This window comes from Petromyzon marinus, chromosome 16, assembly GCF_048934315.1.
Source record: "Petromyzon marinus isolate PM22_M1 ecotype Great Lakes invasive population chromosome 16, UKy_Petmar_22M1.pri1.0, whole genome shotgun sequence".
Lineage (NCBI taxonomy): Eukaryota > Metazoa > Chordata > Hyperoartia > Petromyzontiformes > Petromyzontidae > Petromyzon > Petromyzon marinus.
In genome coordinates, this window is record NC_133682.1 from 11,571,927 (window position 1) to 11,586,363 (window position 14,437).

Sequence of the window (14,437 nt, forward strand, 5' to 3'; positions counted from 1 at the left end):
GCAGTCACGAAAGCTTTAAATTAAAAGCATAAACTATATCCGGTTATATTCACATATTTACATAAATGACAGTGTTTTCCTGCTCATGTCAATATAAGGTACGGCTAATCTCTGTTGATGGAAATTTCACATGCCCACGACAGGGCCTGTCTATTTTCTTTTTACTATTTTTATTTTACCGGGTAAGGCCCCACTAAGCTATATAGCTATTTTGAGAAGTGACCTGGTCACAAATGATAGCTCAACGAAGTGGCTTATTACGTGGAACATTATTACAGCCAAATACTCTAAAGGCACGTTTCTAAATGTGGAAGGAAAAAACGGAGAACCCGGAGAAAAATCCACGTGGCCCCATGGGGAGAGAGCCATGCAAACTCCAAATATACAGGCATCAGGGTCAAGATCGAACCCAGGAACTCCTGCATACCAAGCGAGGAAGTTCACATCTCACTACCACTCCCCATACAGTGATCATTGTTAACTTCTGACGTAAGCCTTATACTGACCCCAGAGCAGGGGCCTGCAAATAAAATAACAATAGCAGCAAATTTTCTTAGAATTCGGTAAAAAAAAAACCCTCAATATATCAAGAGCCGTAATGCATGCGAATAACGTCTCGAAGAAATCCTTAAAGAGCCGCATGCGGCTCTGGAGCCGCAGGTTTCCCACCCCGTGCCCCAGAGTGATGATGGAAGAACGTTATCCCCCCCCCCCCCCCCCCCCGTTTGGGACGTGAACTCGCAATCATCAACTTGTGAGACAACCGTTCCGGGCCACGGAGTGCCACGTAGGCGGCCGGATTTGCATACGTTGCCGCCTCGTTTGCGGATGGCAATATTTCCACCCCGGTGCTTTGTGGAATGTGGTCAAGTAAACAGAGCGTGGAAATACTGTGGCAGGTTTGCTCAGTAGGCTAATGTCTGCGTTAGCATTGAACCAGCGCAGCTGAGATCCTGGTGTGAGTGCGGGACAGCCGCCCGTGATGAAAACGAGGCTCTGATGGAAAGTGAGTTACCGGGTCTCAGCCCGGTCACCAATGATTCCAAAGACAAATACCACATCATACGCGAGTTTTGTTTTACTTTATTTGGTCTTGAACAGCACCAAGGGCCACTAATTATATTTTTATCATTCCACTTGTTTGCCCAGGAAAGCCTCACTGAGCCTCCAAAGTCTATTTCAGGAGGTTTCTGCCAAGTTTCTCGCAGTGCGGCTGCGATGTTGCTGTTGCTGTGTTTAATCCCAATTAAGAAAGTTGCAGGTAATTGTTCTGTCAAGACCAGTTCCATTGTTGTTTTCTATGTAAGGAAACCGAAGTACCCGGAAGAAACCCATGCAGAATAGGGGGAGAGAAAACGTACAAACTCAAGCGATGAAAAATCTGTAGAGACACAAAGACTGATTTCACAATTTTTTTCCCATTTTCTTTACTGCACATTCAAACTCTTCGTATGAAATTAGCACTCAGCCTGAGTTAATCCACTTGCCGGATGAAGGCCTCCCCAATCCGCCACCATCTCTCACAATCCTGAGAAAAAAGAATCCACCATGTGGCTGCACACAAAGCGGATTTCATTGCTCCACCTCCTGGGTGGATGTCCTCTCAGAAACATTCTGTTCTTTGGTTGACACTCCGTCAAATATTCTCCACTATCTGCCATTAGTCTTTCCTCCCTCCTTACCTCTTGGTGGACTTGTATATGTATTTCTACTGACCGTGTACCTCGTATTTTTCATTCTATCTATGCTGGTATGTGCAATCCAAAGGTTGAACACGAAATTTAACACTCTTCTGAAATTCGTGGTCCGCCAGGAAGTGTCTGTGTTGTTGGCCTGACTGGATGTGCTTCACATAATGTTTTTTCAGGTTTGTTGAATTCTCGTCTCTCATCTTTTTGTTATATTTACCTCCGTGATTTGTTCTTGACACCTGATGAAGATCGCTTGCGTTGTGATCGAAACGTCGTGATTGTTTTTTGTTTTAATATAATTTTATTGTATTTCTACATACGTGACTTTACCGAAAAAAACCAATGAGTACTGTTAAGATATCGGGGGAAAAAAGTTTCAGAGCTCAGGCTTTGTCGGTCCTTGTGCCCTCAAAATTTGGAACGCACTGCTTCAAGAACTGCACCTAACCGGCGAGATTCTCCCAATTATAAAGAAAATAAAACCTACTTATTTGCCATGATATGTTAGATACATTTGAGATGTTTTTGTTTGTTTTTACCATCTGGCACTCTGAGGCCCTTTGGTGGGGTCTGCTGCGCCTTATAAAAAAATTTTTGTTCATCTCAACAAAGATTTTCTGAGACACAACCTCACTCACTGGGGTGGAACACCAGGAGGACTTGTTTCAGAGCAATACCTGTCAAATTTATCTGGCATCGAAGCCCTATTTTGACATGACACTGACTCCTCAGACGGTAGCATGCACCAAACATTCCTGTGGGTGCACCAAGCTATGTTTTGTTTTAGCGCGTCCAAAGGTCTCAAGGTTTATTCAACAGGACATGTTTTTCATGTGAGTGTTGAAAGACCGCATTCATTGTTGAACATATCCTGTTATTTAGTTTTGCAATTTGGAACCAAACATGACTGAACACTACCTACTGTAATGCGCTAGCAAGCAAAATAATAGGAGGCATATGTATTGTACATTCAACAGAGCGAGATAGAAGAAGAAAACTGCCAATTTTCAAGCGTCGCTGCATGTGTACGTGAATACAAATACAAGAGATGTTCCCAGGTAAAAGATAAGGTGCCAAAGCCTACTGACGTCTACTTTATTGAGGACGATATTGGCACACAAAATAAAGATTGATTTATCGATTGAAGCCACTGCTGGCAGAAGAGCCTCCACGAGACGGAGCTACAGGGAACCCCACATGAGGGCATTTGGCCTCCTCTTCCACGTTGGCCAGACGTCTCGGAAGAGGTGGACGTACCCACACTTTACCCCAACTCACGCGACCTGCCGATTGATGGACTGCGGTACACCCATTCATACTGGCGGAGGCAGAGGTGGCGGGACTCAAGAAGGGCGGCCCATTGTTTCAACTGCTGGGACGGGAGATTGAAATGAACCGGCGACCTAAGGATCGCAAGCCTGGTACGCGAACCAATGCACCACCCACAGCATCCCTCAAGTGTTGAAATGTGACTTCAGGTGTTGCTGAATGGTGACCACTGGTAAATGATAGACTGACTGCCTGAACAAAATACGTTCACCTTATTCACTTGTCAATGATGTTGTACGGACATTCGAAAATCTGTATTGGTCACGTTAATTACACACTCTTTGGTTATTTCGGTAAAGTCACGTAGGTAGAAAATAAAACAAAAAAGAATATGTAATATTTCACGACGTTTCGATTGCAACACAAGCGGTACGTCCTCATAGACATGGCATTAACTTACTAATCCCCATAATCGCCCTGCCTAATCTCTCCCATCAACATAGTGCTAATCTCCCATTAACACTGCTGTTGTGCGCATATGCGGGGGCGATACTCTTATGCGGCGACGAAAGCACATTTCATGCTCATCTCTCTCCCTAATCTCTCTTCTCCCTAATCTCCCCTATTAACACAACTGACGTGCTTGCGTCCGGGGATGGAATTCGTTTCCAGCTCAGACCCCGCTTGCTTGCCCATCGCCACAGAAATAACCTCTTGTTGTAACAGCTATATCGCTGAATCAGCAGTTCCACTGCTGGATTATTATTTTCTGCCTGAGGACAACCGCTTGTGTTGCAATCGAAACGTCGTGATATATTATTTTTTGTTTATTTTATTTTCTACCTACGTGACGTTACCGAAATAACCAAAGAGTATGGATTTCTGCAGTCGCGAAAGCTTCAAATCAAGGTTAATTACATAGTTTAGTTATAGCATTCAACCTCTTTGGTTCTTTCGGTAAAGTCATGTAGGTAGAAAAATAATAGATCACGCTGTTTTGATCGCAACACAAGCAATCGTCATCAGGTGGGACAACCACAGCAAGAAAAAACTGCTGAAGTAGGCGAAAGAGCTGCCGTGGCACGAGGTGATATAGGCCTCGGCAGTAGGGGGGGGGAGAGAGGAGGTAGGGGGAGAGAGGGGGCGGAGCAGAAAGTGGACCCCGTGGCAGCACCCGGGTTACTGGAGTACTGGAAATAACAGCTGACATAGGCCTGGAGGATGGAAACATCACAGTCAGTTAAGGCTTTACCTGGTTAATAACGTCCTTCCAATGATTGCTCAGTTTGTATCCATCTTCTCGGTTGAAGTTGTGTCTGTGTTTATATATCTGGATGGCTTCATGAACAAATCTCTGAAGGTAGCCGGTAGGTTTGCAGAGTACCTCCGTCTTACAAAAATCTATTTAGTGTTAGCCCACTGCGTTAAGAAAATGATCAGCAACGGCAGAGGTATTGGTCCTACCGTGTTTCAGATCTGCCTTGTGTTTGCGAACGCAGTCCGAGACATGTCGTTTCATTTCCCCAATGTAACTGCTGCCGCAGCCACAACTCAGTTTGTAGACACTCTGGTATTGCATATCAGGAATCACATCCTTTACAGATGGGATCAAATCACGGATTTTGTGTACTGTGTTGAAATTAACCTGGATCTTGTGTTTGTTTAAGATTTTGGAAAATCTTTTTGGTAACCCCTGCTATGTATGGCAAAGTGATGGTATTGGTTGGATCCTCAGATGGTTGTCCCCCCATGGCTGGGGAGACAGCTTTGCGGATTGTACGGTCAGAATAACCGTTCGTCCTGAGGGCTTGGTGTATGTGCTACAGCTCACTGGCTAGGTGATGCTGGTCGGAGATGCAATGGGCCCTATGGTGTAGTGTTTTGATGAGGGAATTCTTCTGAGCTGGATGGTGGTGGGAGTCAGGCTTTAGATAGGCATCCGTGTGGGTGGCTTTCCTGTAGACCGAATGTCTCAACGAGCCATCAGGTCTGTTCTCAATCAAAACATCCAGGAATGGTAGCTTGCCATCCTTTTCCACTTCCATGGTGAATTTGATAGATGGGTGCATGGAATTGATGTGGTTGAGAAATTGGTTCAGTGCTGGCAGGCCATGTGGCCAGATGACGAACGTGTCATCTACGTATCTCTTCCACAAGGACGGACGTAGGGTGGATGTCTGGATGGCATCTGTCTCTAAATTTTCCATGAAAACATTCGCTACCACTGGCGATAAGGGAGATTCCTGCAATACCCGGGTATCTACAAACTGAGTTGTGGCTGCGGCAGAAGTTACATTGGGGAAACGAAACGCCATGTCTCTGACCGGGTTCGCAAACACAAGGCAGATCTGAAACACAGTAGGACCAATACCTCTGCCATTGCTGATCATTGTTTTAACGCAGTGGGCTCACACGAAATTGACTTTTCCAAGACGAAGGTACTTTGCAAACCCACCGGCTATTATTAGAGATTTGTTCATGAAGCCATCCAGATATATAAACACAGACACAACTTCAACCGAGAAGATGGGTACAAACTGAGCAATCATTGGAAGGACGTTATTAACCAGGTAAAGTCTTAAATGACTGTGATGTTTCCATCCTACCTGCCTATGTCAGCTGTTATTTCCGACTCTCTGTGTCTTTCTCTCTCTCTCTCTGTGCATCTCTCTCCGATCTTCCCTCCAGTAACCCGGGTGTTGCCGCGGGGTCCACTTTCTGCCTCGCCCCCCACCCCCTTCTCTCTCCCCCCCTGCAGCCGATCTCTCAAATCTCTCTAAGTGCTGCCGAGGGGTCCACTTTCTGCCCCGCCCCCTCTCTCCCCCCCTACTGCCGAGGCCTATATCACCTCGTGCCACAGCAGATATCTCGCCTACTTCAGCAGTTTTTTCTTGCTGTGGTCCCACTTGATGACGACTGTTTGTGTTGCGATCAATACGTCGTGATCTATTATTTTTCTACCTACGTGACTTTACCGAAAGAACCAAAGAGAATGGATTACTGCAGTCACGAAAGCTTCAAATCAAAATAGTATTTATGTTTTGCTATTTGCCTTTCCACAGTCATCATCTTGGCAAGATGGGCAGTTTTATTTTATGTTTAAATTTGAGACAGCAAATGAGGAATGACTGCATATCTGAGTGTCAAAACAATGAGTAATCTTGAAGCTCAATTATGCCCTGCACTTTGAGCCAGTGTTTTCAATAAGCCACCGTCTTTCTTATTTATAATTAAAAGGTGATGTCACTCTTACATAAAGGTCTAGCAGTCTTGCAGATGAATAACCCTACATAATAAAATCTCCCATAGGCATCATACTACATTGTGGGCATAATTAACACATCAGTCTTGCTGTCCTTGAGGCTAAACCTGGGAATTTTTGTGTGAACTTTATCTTTTCTCATCCATCTCAAACCTGGCATTGGCTTTGTGAGTCCTGATAGTACCGTGTGTGTGTCTCTGGCTCTCTGACTGCGATCGTTGTAATTCATGCCACCGGAAACAAATGTGCGCTTTAGAGCGGTCTGAGGCCGTGGCAGAGTGTTCCACGCACAATGGAAAGATTAAAAGTTTTACTATAAGTTGGACTCATCCGTCCAAGGTCATTTAAATGACTGTCACTTTGTGGGAAGTCAGCGATGGTCACCCCATGGAGAGAGTGACCGCACCGTGGAAGTGTGGCAGATCTCTACCATTGGCTCAGGACTACCCACAGAGGTGGACCAGACCTCCGCTTATTGAAGCCAACAAATTTTGACTTAACTATCACTTTTTCAAGTTAATGTTCAAATGTCGCAAAACGTCATATACAAGTGCCCAAAAGCTATTCACGCGTGTCTCAATAAATATCTTTGGTCATCGTCAACCAATGTGTTTCTCTGTGCATGTCTCGGCCTCGAAATTTCTAAAATCGCAAGCAAAAAAAGCTTTTTTATTTTGTCTTCATGAAATTAACTAAGGCTGTCAGCGTGTTGTATTAAAAGTGTTGTATTTTGCTGCGCCTCTCAGTTTCTAAAATTGAACTGCATTGATTACTCTGTGCGGTGTTGCATCATAGGATGGGAACGTAGGTTTTTGTTTATGAGCAGGTACAGGTTTTGAAATTCGAATAGGGTGCAGTGCCACGGAACAACAACAAAAAAAACGGCTTCAGGAAGCGATAAAAAAGAAGTGCTTTGCAGTGACCATAAATGGTAAATCGTTTTTTAAAATGACAATAATGGAACGCGAGTCAACAGCAATGGGGCATAACTGGGCGTAGTGTTTCTTCTAATCTGAACGAGTGTAATCTGCAGTTGATCTGCTCTAGATTTCCATTGCGTATCCATGAATGCCTCTTCATATGTTTACCTTACTGATGGTTTAACTTTGGTTTAACTTTTAAGACGCCCACAAATTCCACACTACAGCCAGCACAAAAGCCAGCCTTTGATACATATTCTTTTTATTATTATGATGCTTGTTACCAAGGAATATCTCACCGAGTCTCAAGACTCTTTTTCAGGAGGGGTCCTGTCAAGTTTCTCAAGTCGGGTGCGATGTCGCTTTGTGTAATGCCAATTGAGTGATTTGAAGGTAATTTATTTTAGCAATGGGATATTTTAGACGAAAACCGGTAACAATGTAAGTATTGTTTTGCAATGGGAAGAAACCGGAGGACCAAGAAGGATCCGGTGCAGAACAACAGGGGGAGAAAATACAAACGCCATGCAGAAAGGGGCCTGAGCCTTCTTGCTGTGAGACACAAATAATCTAAACATGCATTTAGATTATTATTATTATTATTTAAACATGCATTTAGATTATTTCGGCTATTTGGCTGCTATAAATTATCACATGTTAAGCCACGTCGTTGTGCTACCATTTGCAGCCAGATCACTTCTGAAAAATGAGCTAATAGCTCAGTGGGCTTTACCTGATCAAATAAAAAAAATAGCTTAGTTTTATTTGTAATTGTTAATGATTTGCTTACCTTTCCTATATTTTGCACTCATATTGTGTCATTGTATAGTTTGCTGTTGTAACGTTCTGACCCACCCTTACTGGACATCTGTGAAAACGAGCTTAATCGCACATCGGATTCCTCCAGTATGGTGTGCAACAAGTGGCACATTATGTTTACGTGAGTGCAAATTTAACTTTCAATAAGTGTAGTTAAACCAAACATTTACCAAAATCAAAATGTGTTCAATATTGTGAACATATTCTCCAGCGGGAATTTATAACGTGCTACATTAAAGATAATTAGTTAAAAGTCTTACAAAGCCTTTATTCAATAATGTTCAAAGTGTTTACATTCTCGAGCAAGGGGTGGGTGATCAACTCCATAAGAAGTCCCTGAGCCAATGGTGTAAATTCCACTCTCCTATGGTAGAGACCAGTCTATGCAAATGCCAATTAATAGACTGGTGGTTTAGCACGTAAGCTTTCGCGACCAATATTATCCATAAGATGTTTTTGGGTCAGATGACATAAATGTGTGTCGTCAAACCCGCCACCACCTGACACAACCAATTAGCAAGGTTTATCACGTAAACAAAACATGCCAATGCATTACTGGTGGTTACCCCATTGGTCAATCCACTGCTGCCATGGTGCCCCCTGTATCCATCCGGCAAGGTTAATAGACCGAGTCAACCCCTGAGCAGGATTTGAACTCGCAACCTTCAAGTGTGGGGCAAGCACTCTGCTGCAAAGTCACTCGTTCTCATTTCAAAAGCAATGTAAAGGGGCCTTGCCATGGAAGATCGGGAGACGTTGCTACAAACACTCGCACAGAATCCCCTCGGTGTGATCGTTGTGCGATTGTGATCAAGACGATCATCAACGTCAAAAGTATTGCCAGTGATGATCTCCTGACCTTGCTTTGCGAATATAGCCATTAACTCCGATCAGAACATAAAAATTAACCACCGTTAAATGCTGAACCGAGCGGCCTTCAAAAATTTGGGAAGGGATTTTATGCAGCAGGCGCTTCTGAGGCATTCACACTGGACAGACCACGCCGGTTCAACCCGGCTCACCCATAAACTTATGGGCAAGGCTGACAGTCACGTTAATTAATTTAATTTTTATGCTGTGATGCCACGCACATCACACATGATGAGTTGACGCTCGTGTGTCCGACCTCTCTTTCACATTAACGAGTGGCTTCAAATTGCTATAGAAACCTGGATTGCATTTTCCATTCAGTACTGCTATACCACCACCCCCCCCCCGCATTAATAGATTCGCAACATCACTCTCAATGCCTCAAACTCGAATGCATGAAAACCGACTAGGCCAGTGCTGTAGGCAAGCACGTATTAATACAAGTTCAGAATGCGACTTTTGACTGGATGTTGATGGGGCAAAGCATTTGGCTATCAAATGGAAGATTGCCAGTTCAATTCCCAATCAAGAGATGACTCAACTCATCTCCGCTCTCATCATCATTATGATCCATGCTCAATCTACTGCTGGATGAAGGCCGCTCTAAGCCGCCACCATTTCTCATAATCCTGCGATGCAATGTGTCATCCTAGATTAAATGAATGCTTCTTTATGTTAAGCCTGGGTATGGATCCTGAAAGTCAAGTACAGATGCACACACACACACACCCCATAGTAAAGCTGTTCATAATCCCTTGAGATCGATAGCAACTTGACATCAGATGAGCCCTTGTGCATACAGTTTGGAATGTCTGGGATCACTCACAATGTATAATAACTACATTACTCAGAAGATTAAGTATCTACGTTGCCAACAGCAGGTCGTGAGCATGAAAACCATCAACGTTTTTGCTTGTCATAACTACACATCTATGTGCTGAGTTTCCAAACACGGAATTTGCATGCCAAACTGCCTTAAGGCAACATTTGGCATGCTGATGATGGCAAACTAGAATTTCCAAACCATATCATAACTGAAGGACCTCTTTTGGTCACCTCCACAATCTTAATGAAACTGCCCCACTGCTAAGCCGTGCATGAACGGTGTCAGTCTGCCCTTGTGGGAAGTGGGTACCACTTTCAACAATATGGTCCTGATTGTATTGATGCTTTCAGGGATGAAGGGCCAAGTCAACCCCCCCAAACATGAATTTGAACTTGACTTCTGATGATATATATTTATTCAGCTGCTCTTCTATGCTACAGTACCGCCTGGCCGTTTAGGGTGGCCCAAAAATCAGGACACATTGGGTTATTTAATTTATTTTAACACTGGCACTAACATTTTTTATTGTTTATTCTTTAGGGTAATATTTTATTTATTATCATCATTAATATTTATTTTAATTATTTTTCTGGTGGGGTCACCTCAAATTCGTTTACAGAACTCGACCAAGAACCTAGAGTGAATTGAGACAAAAATGTACGAATATTCCTGAAATACAAGGCCAAAGACCCCCCCCTCCCATACAGACTGATAGGGGCAAGTGCTGTTAGCGAATAGCTCTTAAAGCCACCACAGCTCGTAAAGAGCCATCATGGTGCACGGGGGAATGGTGAGGCTCCATGACGCCCGACCGACTTTGCCTCTCCAGTTACATACGTCTATCTACACTGCACGAGGTACTCATTTGAGTTGCCAGCAAAATTGCCTCCCTTTTTCAGTCTGAGCCAACCCCAGAGTGACTCAGGAGCTTGCCACTGATGATATTCATGGCTGGAAATCAAGCCAAAGTCACCGCAATCAGAGCCCAGTGTGCTCAGCACTGTGGTACCACTCTACTATTGTTTTCTGTCTCTCTCACACATACACAATCCCAATGTGCATGTTCCACTCACAACAGACACACACAATATCTCAATGCCTACGTCTCCTCCCTGACAACACACACAATCTCAATGCGTGTGTGTCTTATTGACAACACACACACAATCTCAATGCGTATGTCTCCTCCTGACAACACACACATTCTCAATGTGTATGTGTCCTTCTGACAACTGCATGATGTCCAACCTCTCTACTCCTCACTGCTCAAAAGGCATTTTATCTTCATTCAAAGTTTGGCTTGCTGGCTCAAAACAAATGTATTGATTTAATTATTGTTCAACTGCACTGGTGGCAGTGCCTTTTGAGCTAAGGAATGACTCTCCTCTGCAAAAAAGCTTACCGCTGCCAACAAAGGCAATTGCACACTCATCAAGAGGGGGCCGGAGACAGGAAGACAGACTGCCACGACATGTAATGAACATAGCAGGTCATCAGTGAGCCCATTGAACAATGGTGAAATTAGAGAAGCCCTCAATTGTGTAAAGGGCGACGGCACTCAGCTTTGTACATCATCAAATGTCAGGTAATCACACGGCCATGACAGTGGTGGTGGAACAAATATGCAATACGATGTTTCTTAATTGATTATTTAAGGTTATATATATAATAAATACAGAATTAGAGGTCGTTTTACAGACCTTTGTCAATCCACTGCTCAATAAAGTTCTCCTCATGCCATGTCTCTCGTGGGGGTAGTTTAATTTGACCATACTTCACCATGCCGGTCAGTTTGGGTTTGGGAAGAGAGCAAGCCTGAGGACCAATTCAAATATCACTCGCCACTAAAGCTAACCATCACATGTAGTTGAACCCAAGTTAGCTGATCAATAGTGCAGCTATAGCTAACCACTTCGCCACCACTCCACCCGAAGGGGGAGAGGGGGTATTGTCTTTACCAATATACACAAACAGCAAGAACAAAAAGTAAAAAAAAAACATTTCCACCTGTAAAAGAAACAAGAGCAATGTTCATCTTGATTGTTAGCCCGAAGCCACACCGGTGAGAAATTTACATTGCAATAGCTGGGACCAGCTGTTGCTCAAGACTACTTCAATTCCAACGAAAAGGTCAATTGGCAATCACGATTTTAACGTATGACCTTTTGACTGTGAACGCAGCGCCACGTGGCAAAAAAAGCATTATATTAGGAAACTAATTGGAAAGCACCTTCTTGGGCAATACCATGCAATTCAGCTCAAAGGTAAAATGTTTCTTAAGAAACGTACTGTACATAATAAGGGATGAATTAGGCCACAGACACGAAACTTATTGCAACTTGGCCATGCTCAGCATTTATTGGACACTTGGTTTCCAGTCAAACCCTAAAGTTAGAACAGCTAATGCCTCATTTAGCCTTTATTGATTCAAGATGCCAGGTTTGTTGTGTGAGGGATTTAAGGCTCTACGCCTCATCTGGAAACCTCCTCCAAAATGAATGAAAAAAGATTGACAGCTAACTTAACCAATATTATTAAGTCGTGATGCTCAGGGACCTAATGACTGTATTGGAGCTGCGAGCATCCAATTATAAGGTCCTGGATTCGAATCCTATATTCAAAACTCATGATTACATTTCGAACCAAGATTAGTGAAATTATGGTTTTAACTTGGTCATCAATGGCTCTACAGAAATTAATTTGACAAATGTACCATTGTACTGAGCTCACCACCATTATTGGGTTCATGAAATGAGTACTGCTTAGTGGGAAATCAACAATGGTCTTCCCGTGGAGAGTGGTTACCACAATAGACAATGTGGAAATTCCACAGATGCTCAGTTTCCACCAACAGATAATCATGGCCTCACACTCACGCGGGTGGGGAGGCGATTTGAGTGACTTTGTTGATGTAAAAATTTTAAACTTGGATTTAAAAAGTCACCGTGGCAGAGCGATCTTACCAATGTTCAGTGTTACGGGATGCCTTAAATCAGCCAAGTAACGGGTGCCTCTGTGCAACGTTCCAGCCAAGTGTTATGATTTTCACTCGGTCAGAGCCATGCAACCGGATTGAGTTTCAAACTGCCGAGCCTCTAACTCGGACAGCAGAAATGTGTCCCCGAGCCAGTCATGAGCGCCTATAACACACTCCCGAGTGGGGCAATTGAGCTATCAAGGCCCTCTGAAGAACACGCTCAAGATATGACAGCATGGCGCTTCAGGAAGCAATGCTATTCGAGCTTCATCCCGTGTCTGTAATGCAACACCAAAGTGATTAGCGCACCACCCAAGGTTACCGAACCCAAGGTCTCCCAGGCCGGACTCATGAGGGCATGTCTCTCTTCTCGCCTGGTAAAAAGGGGGCTTGTGATGGACGCACAGCAAAGATAGCCATCACTTATGGCCAAAAGGGGTTTTCATTACAATGACATTACCATTTCTCTATGGCACTAGAGTGCGGTATTTGTGTTTTTTTAAATTCAGAGATAGAACCCAAAGTGCAGAAAGGGAGAAGGTGAATTTGGGGGATTGCGAACCATTACCAAATTCGCCATCAATGCGCAAGAGCTGATAAGAAAGCCGCCGTCTTCTCATTTAAGAGCTCCAGGCCACACGATACTCCCAAAGCCCCCTTTTTGCGTGGCAACGAGAGGCGGCGAAGGATGGCCTCGCGATGATCTTTTTTTGTGCTTGGCTAGCGCCTTTAAGTAGTGGGAAGTGTCCTTGTGTAAAGGCACTTGCCCCCCTCCTTGTAGGCAGCCAACAAGAGCCATCCCAACACAAAAAAAAATTAAGTTAAATATTGTATCCTCTATTGAAGCTGACAAACACCTGCCCTGACCCTTGTTCCTGCCAAACCCCGTTGAACAGCTGCTCCATTAAGACTTCTCTCTCAACACCCAATCAGTGAATTAACTTCACCTCCAGCTATGCGGGCAGGGCGGGTGTCACGCTCGACGAACAAACTGTGCACTTCATGTTGTTCATTATGCTTTCATAGTTCTGTAACTGCAACGTTTGTTTCCGTTTAACTTGTGCATCCGTAACAAACGATCGCACACACCGTACATCGCCTGACTTTTGCAGTGAAAATTCTCCTCATCAACATTGGTGTGTGTGGGCGGGGGACTCCATTGGTGGATACAATTTTCCGGTGCCAATCTGCGAAAATAATTCCATGCTTTTGCGTGGTTTCTCATGCATTAAGATGAACAATAGGATTAAATTTCCACCACTTCCAAGGGACTCTTATCCATGGGTAACTGCGGATAACATAATTCATTTGGCAACACTGCTGTGTGGCTCCTCTGACCCACATGTAACCACCAAAGGATTTACTAACATGTTTTAATTGACCAGGTAAGGCCCACTGAGCTATATAGCTCTATTTCAAAAGCAACCTGGTCACAAATGATAGCTCGACGAAGTGGCTTATCATGTGGAAAAGTATAGCACCAAAATACTCTAAATGCGTGTTGATTCTTAATGTGGACTGGAAATCCAGAAGACCCGAAAAATCCACGCAACCACGGGGAGAGAGACATGCAAACTCCAAATATACAGCAGGCGTCAGGGTCGGGATCGAACCCATGAAGCTCCTGTATACCAGGCGAGGTGGTTAAGACACACCACTAAGACTACAGGAGTTTCTCCAAATTACATGGAGGTATGGATATAAATAGCAGTGGAAAATATGGCCACAGATAAGAGGAGTTTCACTGTACTACAGTATATTCTGAAGTGAATAACCGATACATTAACAATCAACTGGTTATCA

The 14,437-nt window shown here is 43.8% G+C and overlaps 1 protein-coding gene across 15 annotated transcripts in view; it reads right to left on the reverse strand.

Annotated features, from left to right (window-relative positions):
- The window catches only part of LOC116942827 (protein furry homolog-like), a 296,076-nt gene that overhangs the window by 120,027 nt on the left and 161,612 nt on the right, over positions 1-14,437 (reverse strand). The gene's annotated exons all lie outside the window — the stretch shown is intronic.